Source organism: Microcebus murinus, chromosome 13 (genome assembly GCF_040939455.1).
Source record: "Microcebus murinus isolate Inina chromosome 13, M.murinus_Inina_mat1.0, whole genome shotgun sequence".
In the NCBI taxonomy this organism is placed as follows: Eukaryota; Metazoa; Chordata; class Mammalia; order Primates; family Cheirogaleidae; genus Microcebus; species Microcebus murinus.
Window position 1 is genome coordinate 83,218,740 of NC_134116.1, and position 8,284 is coordinate 83,227,023.

The 8,284-nt window shown below is 45.8% G+C and overlaps 1 long non-coding RNA gene across 1 annotated transcript; it reads right to left on the bottom strand.

Moving 5' to 3' along the window:
- Window positions 1-268: 268 nt before the first annotated feature.
- Window positions 269-8,001, bottom strand: LOC142874936 (uncharacterized). The gene is made up of 3 exons (XR_012922523.1): window positions 7,832-8,001; window positions 4,399-4,605; window positions 269-1,549 (listed from the first exon to the last, which is right to left on the bottom strand). It is a non-coding gene; the product is annotated as an uncharacterized LOC142874936 (long non-coding RNA).
- Window positions 8,002-8,284: the final 283 nt, after the last annotated feature.

Here is an 8,284-nt window from a genome sequence, read left to right on the forward strand (position 1 = left end):
AAGTTATTTCTGTACAAGTCTAGTCTAACTGCTCTAGGAGGGACTGTCGGTCCCAAACAGGCACAGGGATCAGCTGCCTGCAGAATGTGGGAGCAGTATTCACAACGGCTGCATGATTGTGAGCTGCGACTAGAAGCCTCAGAGGGAAAGGCCCCTCTGCAGGGAAGGCTGGTGGGCGCCTTATATGTATACATTGTGTCTGATAATTCTGGACAGTGTTTCAAAAATATAATTAAAAATGAAAGTTGCATTCCCCAACTCTCACAAATGGCAAAACAGAAAGAATTGTGTTTTATTATACAATTAAACCAGAACGTGAAGTAATTCACAAGCAATCTGTGAGGAAATTACAAAGACAGAAATAAAAGTTGCCATAATTAGTCCTCAAGTACAAGACCTTTCCTGTGTGGTTCATACAATATTCACCTGTTAATTGGGAAGTCCATCTGTGTTTGCCGAATTGGCCATATTCAAAGGAAAAATAAACTTTCCACGTCTTCATGACAGGAGGTAGTTTTACAAGTTGGAGCCAGGTGCCTACTGCAGGCAGGCTCCCAGCCTCTTACAGAAACCGTGGGAGAGTGTGCTGGCTCCTTTCCTATTTACGTCACAAAGGAATTCTTCCCAAATCCTAGATTAAGATATTTCTGAGTCAAAAGACTGAGAAAATGCCTGTTTAGATGTTCAAATTGTTTACATATGTTTCAAAAAGGTAGGGAAAAGCCCGGCACGGTGGCTCACGCCTGTAATCCTAGCACTGTGGGAGGCCAAAGCGGGCGGATTGCTTGAGGTCAGGAGTTGGAAACCAGCCTGAGCAAGAGCGAGACCCCGTCTCTACTATAAATAGAAATTAATTGGCCAACTAATATATATAGGAAAAAATTAGCCGGGCATAGTGGCGCATGCCTGTAGTCCCAGCTACTCGGGAGGCTGAGGCAGCAGGATTGCTTAAGCCCAGGAGTTTGAGGTTGCTGTGAGCGAGGCTGACGCCATGGCACTCACTCTAGCCTGGGCAACAAAGCGAGACTCTGCCTCAAAAAAAAAAAAAAAAAAAGGTAGGGAAGAAATTACATACAAAAATTTTCTAAACTGAATGCCTTAGGAAAAGAGAAGACAATGAAATCATTCCCCTTATTTTCAAGCTGGAGAACTGTCTCATGTATAATGCCTATTTGCTCTCACAACAGCCAGGTCTAAGGCAATAGTCTTGAACCTACGGTCACCTGAATTCTAGAAAAGTAACGAATGCAGGAACCTGACGGGTGGTGTTACGCACACTGGGTGCACAGCAGAGTTTACAAGAAAAAAGGATAATGGAGAACAGTGCTCTCGAGGACCTATGGGTGGGGGACAGTGCAGAGGAGGTAGAAGGACTGGTTTATGCCACATACTATCCCATACAGGGCGACACGCTGGCTCATCCCTGTGGCCGTCAAGTGAGATTTATTCATGACCAGGTGGTCCAGCAGTCTGTGTTGATGGAGGAAGCAAGTTGCTGCTGCAGGTTCAGTGTCTGGGGCTGGGAATAAGCCCGGCATCCTCTGGGCACCTGGGCAGAATTTTGGCAGGAAATTATAAGGGAAGATACTGTGATGATGGCCGAGGGTGGAGACTTTGCTAGAGGGACATAACCACGGACCTGCCTAGTGGGTATGTTCTTGCCTTGGTGGGAATCATGAGATGGCAGCAGGGTGAGGGAGGGGATGTGTTCTCAGAACTTCTTTCCTTTCAGTCTGCGCTCTTTGCTCACCCTGGGAGACTTGGAACCACAGAACAATGCAGTAAAAGATGTGTGCAAGCCGGGCGCGGTGGCTCACGCCTGTAATCCTAGCACTCTGGGAGGCCGAGGTGGGCGGATCACTCAATGGCAGGAGTTCAAAACCAGCCTCAGCAAGAGGGAGACGCCGTCTTTATTAATGATAGAAACAAATTAATTGGCCAACTAAAAACATCTACAAAAAATTAGCTGGACATGGTGGCGCATGCCTGTATTCCCAGCTACTTGGGAGTCTGAGGCAGAAATATTTCTTGAGCCTAGGAGTTTCAGGTTGCTGTGAGCTAGGCTACTCTAGCCCTGGCAACAAAGAGACTCTATCTTAAAAATATATATATAATATGTATATTATATATAAATTTTATATATATATATTTAAATATATATCTCCCAGCATTGGTGTTCTCAAGAGCAGTCCTTGCAAAGAAACACCCTTCCCGTTATAATGCTCCCCTTTTTACTTATTAAAAACTTGACACAGGCCAGGTACAGTGCCTCACACCTGTAAACCTAGCACTCTAGGAGGCCAAGGAAGGCAAATCGTTTGAGCTCAGGAGTTCCAGACCAGGCTGAGTGACAGCGAGACCCCACCTCTACTAAAATATTTAAAAAAAGAAAGAAACTAGCTGGACACCTAAAAATATATATAGAAAAAATTAGCCGCGCATGGTAGCACATGCCTGTAGTGCCAGCTCCTCGGGAGGCTGAGGCAGGAGGATTGCTTGAGCCCAGGATTTTGAGGTTGCTGTAAGCTGGCCTTACCCCAAGCATTCTGGCTCAGGAGACAAAGTGAGACTCTTTACCCCTCCCAAAAAAAAACAAACCTGAGACGGATTGTGATTCCCAATCAGCTGAACAATTTTGTCTTCAGGGGAGAAAACAAACTACTTGGGTCAGAAGCAGTGGCTCATGCCTGTAATCCTAGTAGTCTGGGAGGAGGAAGCAGGAGGATCGCTCAAGGTCAGGAGTTTGAGACCAGCCTGAGCAATAGGGAAAGCCCGTCTTTACTAAAAAAATAGAAAGAAATTAATTCGCCAACTAAAAATAGACAAAATGATTCGAGCACAGTGGCACATGCCTGTAGTCCCAGCTACTCGGGAGGCTGTGGCAGGAGGATCGCTTGAGCCCAGGAGTTTGAGGTTGCTGTTAGTGAGGCTCACACCAAGGCACTCTAGCCTGGGTTGCAGACTGAGTCCCTGCCTCAAAAAAGAAAAAAAAAAAAAAATACTTGGTAACCAAACATGGCTTGGGTTCCCCTCCTTCCTGCAGGTCCCTGAACTCTGATGCATCCTCAGTCTGAGACAACATACAGCCCCTCTTCATGCATCTCCTAAGAATAGGCTTACTTCGGGGTGAAATATTCTCTTATCTGTAATCTGATTTTTGCTACCCTCCATTCGGCTCTCCCCCTTCTAACTTCTTTTTGATTTTGTTTGTTCCTCTCTATGAAATGAACCCTTTTCCTTCCTAAATATTGAGATGCAAATTTATTTGACAAAGTCTAATAACAGCCCTGAAGTCATAACTATTCCATGCTAAGAAAGTCTCCCAACCCCATTCCATATCAACTCCAACATCATCTCCTATGGGATCTCACCCTTCCAGGGCTCTGTGGCTTCTCTCAGAAGAAAGGGCTCCTTCCATGGCTGGTGCGAGCAGCCTGGGGCACCTGCCACGAAGGGTCCCAGGAAGAACGATCTGGGCCTTAAACAACCTCCTTTTTCAGATTGCCTTGGCCTTGAGACACAGGGCTCGGGCTTCTACTTTCTAGTCACAGTCACTCCCTTAGTTTGAAATGACAAAATACCCAGTGCTTGAAGAATCCAGAAAAAGAACTCCAACAAACTGTTTATAGAAGCAAAGAAACTTATAAGGTGCTTATATTTTATATCTCAACGGGAAAAAGCATGTTATACCTTTCAGACAAAACCAGGCCATTCAATTATTTCCAGAAAAGAAATAATTTAGTAAACAATTAATCATATATGAACACTTCCAGGAGGTAGCAAGTCCCATAAGGTAAAACTTAGCATTAAACTCGGACATCTAGGTAAAAGGAGATATCCATTTTTTTAAATGTACATTTTTCATGCCCTTTGAAATTATTTTATCTTTAAGTTCTAATTGCTATTTACAGTTAATAAATCAAAAAAGAAACAAAGCCTGAAGTTGAACTGAATAAATCGCTGTAATGTGAGAAATTCAGAGAGTGTCAGTGCTGACTATAACACAGACATGTCTGACTCAGATGTCAAGTCAGACCCTTGGGACATCCTCTCACCTTTATCCAACCCAATAAAGTGCTCAATGACAATTCTCCCAAGGGACACTGCACTACAACCCTAAAGTGCCTAAAGTGCATTTTGCTTTGCAGGTTTTGTTTCAGATATTCTCCATTAACAGTGTGAGCATACCCAGGGAGCAGGAATCATTTCTGCCTTTTCCCCTTAATATCACCACCCAATTGAATCACTGTCAGTGTATCTACAAAGAATGGAAATTGAGAGTGGTAGCAGAATATATTAATATCTCAAGGGGCTTGCTCTTTAGATGAATTGTATACCAGAAGACTTCCCTCAGGCCCAGGGCATCCAGCTGCCCCACTGAGAGGCTCCACCCCATACCTCAGGTTGTCCTTGGAAGGAGATAACCCAGGGCTGCTACTCAACAGATACTCCAAGACACATGGCTGCTGTCGTCATCTTGCATCATCCCCAGACAATTCTGCTATTCAGGACAAGAAAAAAACTGAAGAGTGGCTGAAGACACATCACTCTTAAGTTTCCAAAGTGAAACCTCAACCTGAAGAATTTCTGATAAAGTGTCTGCACCTAAAGAAATAAAAGAAGAAGAGGCACAAATATTTTTATAGTTCAGTGTCAGAAGATTATTCTCTGCTATTGTCTCATGTGAAATATTTACAAAAAGAAAACAGACCTTTAAAAAAGTGTCACCCGCTGCTATGTGAAAAAAATGGTTCTTTTAAATACCGTGTCATGCAATTTCAAAGATGTGGAAACAACCCAAGAGCCCATCAATACACAAGTGGATTAATAAAATGTGGTATATGTATCCATGGAGTACTACTCAGCTATAAGAAACAACTGTGATATAGCACCTCTTGTATTTTCCTGGATACAGCTGGAACTCATTCTACTAAGTATCCCAAGAATGGAAAAATAAGCCCCACATGTACTTACCAGCAAATTGGTTTCACTGATCAACACCTATGTGCACAAGTGGGAATAACATTTATTGGGAGTCAGGCAGATGGCAGGGGGAAAGAGGGGATGGCTGCATATATACATAATGAGTGGGATGCACACCATCTGAGAAATGGACACACTTGAAGCACTGAATCCCGGGTGGAATAGGGAAAGGCAACAATCGTCACCTAAACATTTGTACTCCCATAATATACTGAAATTAAAAAAAAAAAAATACTGTGGTTTGGCTCGGTGTGGTAGCTCACACCTATAATTCTAGCACTCTGGGAAGCCAAGGTGGGTAGATGGTTTGAGCTCACGAATTCCAGACCAGCCTGACCAAGAGCCAGACATTGTCTCTACTAAAAAAATTAGAAAGAAATTAGCTGGACAACTAAAAATATACGTAGAAAACATTGGCCAGGCATAGTAGCACACGCCTGCAGTCCCAGCTACTTGGGATGCTGAGGAAGGAGGATTGCTTGAGCCTAGGAGTTTGAGGTTGCTGTGAGGTAGGCTGATGCCACAGCCCAGCAACACAGTGGGACTCTATCATTCATTCATTCGTAAATGAATAAATAAATGAATACTGTGTCTTAAATGTATAACAAAGAACCATAGTTTATAATGTTGTGAATCAGAGAGGGGAAGTTGGCATTCAGGAATTGCAAATGAAACAACAAATTTAATACTTTTTTACAAGCCTGAGTTACTCTAGGGCAACAGGGTGGTGAATTTGAGACCCTGCTTGCCATACCTTTGAAACATGCAGGGAAAAACTAGGCCTCCTGTGGAGTGTTAAAATAATTAAATAAAAGGCAATTAGACTTAAATGGCTCTAGTAACCTGGATTTCTATGTAACAAAAAATCCAGGCCGGGCGCGGTGGCTCACGCCTGTAATCCTAGCTCTCTGGGAGGCCGAGGCGGGCGGATCCTTTGAGTTCAGGAGTTCAAAACCAACCTGAGCAAGAGCGAGACCCCGTCTCTACTATAAATAGAAACAAATTAATTGGCCAACTAATATATATACAAAAAAATTAGCCGGGCGTGGTGGTGCATGCCTGTAGTCCCAGCTACTCGGGAGGCTGAGGCAGAAGGATCGCTTGAGCCCAGGAGTTTGAGGTTGCTGTGAGCTAGGCTGACGCCACGGCACTCACTCTAGCCTGGACAACAAAGCGAGACTCTGTCTCAAAAAAAAAAAAAAAAAAAAAAAAGAAACAACTGTGATATAGTACCTCTTGTATTTTCCTGGATACAGCTGGAACTCATTCTTAGTCAAGTATCCCAAGAATGGAAAAATAAGCACATGTAGTCACCAGCAAATTGGTTTCACTGATCAACACCTACGTGCACATATGGGAATAACATTTATGGGGAGTTAGGCAGATGGGAGCGGGGAACAGTGGATGGCTGCATACATACATAATGAGTGGGATGCACACCATCTGAGAAATGGACACACTTGAAGCTCTGACTCCCGGGTGGAATAGGGAAAGGCAACAATCGTCACCTAAACATTTGTACTCTCATAATATACTGAAATTAAAAAAAAAAAATACTGTGGTTTGGCTTGGTGTGGTGGCTCACACCTATAATTCTAGCACTCTGGGAAGCCAAGGTGGGTAGATGGTTTGAGCTCAAGAATTCCACACCAGCCTGACCAAGAGCCAGATACTGTCTCTACTAAAAAAAAAAAAAAAAATAGAAAGAAATTAGCTCGACAACTAAAAATATACACAGAAAACATTGGCCAGGCATGGTAGCACACACCTGCAGTCCCAGCTCCTTGGGATACTGAGGAAGGAGGATTGCTTGAGCCTAGGAGTTTGAGGTTGCTGTGAGCTAGGCTGATGCCACAGCCCAGCAACACAGTGGGACTCTATCATTCATTCATAAATAAATAAATAAATACTGTGTCTAAAATGTGTAATAAAGAACAAATAGTTTATAATGTTGTGAATCAGAAGCGGGAAGTTGGCATTCAGGAATTGCAAATGAAACAACAAATTTAATACTTTTTTACAAGCCTGAGGTACTCCAGGGCAACAGGGTGGTGAATTTGAGACCCTGCTTGCCATACCTTTGAAACATGCAGGGAAAAACTAGGCCTCCTGTGGAGTGTTAAAATAATTAAATAAAAGGCAATTAGACTTAAATGGCTCTAGTAGCCTGGATTTCTATGTAACAAAAAATCCAATACTACATTGCATTTCTTGCAAATTCCTACCTTAAGGGGAAGCAAAATTCAGGCTTGGTGAACGACAAACCTGCAATTAGTTTCTGATCAGACAACCAGGAAATTTCCATCTGGGTGGGGCCAACAAGGGGACAGTACGCGTGCACCCAATCAATTACTTAATTCGCTTCCCTTCCCCATGCACCTTGCCAACGCCTTGCCTTCCAGCCCCTCCGGTGGGCCCCCAAACCACACACCACGGTGGGAGTCCCATTCCTGCGTCGCTGTCCACGTTATGGCGCGCCGCAGTTTACTTTTCAACAGGAGACAGAGGGACAGAGAACCACGGCGCACAGCTCCCCCACACGCGGGAGCACCGCACACCGAGTGGGGTCTCCCCTGAGGACCCCGGCGTCCCGCCCCGCACACGACGGGGAGACGCGGCCTGCGGGCCAGAGCTGCCCGGCCAGGGCTCCGCGGGCGACGTGGCCGCGAAGGAACGGAACAAGGGCGCAGGGGCCTGTGGGGAAGCAGAGGCGGCCGGACCCGCGCCGCCGCGCACCTCGGTCCACAGACCCCGCAGCCGCGGCGGCCAGGCCGCGTCCCCCTCGGCCGGTTCCGGCCGGTTCCAACCTGCCCCTCCCGCGGCGGGGACACCGCCGCGTCCCACTCACCATCTCTCCCCTTGCACGCTGTCCCGGCGTCCGCCCTACCGACCTCCCGGTACCTCCGTCACGAGGCTGTGCCGGCCACCTGGGCTTCCCAGGGCTGAGGAGAAAGAACAGCGGACGCCGCGCTCAGTTCCGCGGCCAAGCCAAGGAAAACACAAAGGCCCCGCCAGATCCTGGACCGCCGCGCCCCGCTCCCTGTGCCGCGCCTGATTGGACAGTTCTCCCTTCAGCGTTTTTGATTGGATAAGGCCTCAGACCCCACCCCTTAGTGCCCTGAGTGACAGGTGATGGGTCCACAGGGATTCCTGGCTGCGTCCTTCGTTTCCTCTGTGTGCTGGAACGGGGCAGCTGCTTGGGGTCATCTGCATTTTACCTTGTACATGGGGTTATGTCCAGTTGCGGATAATTCAAAACTAGGAAAATACGATCACTATTATGTTTAAACTTCACATTTCA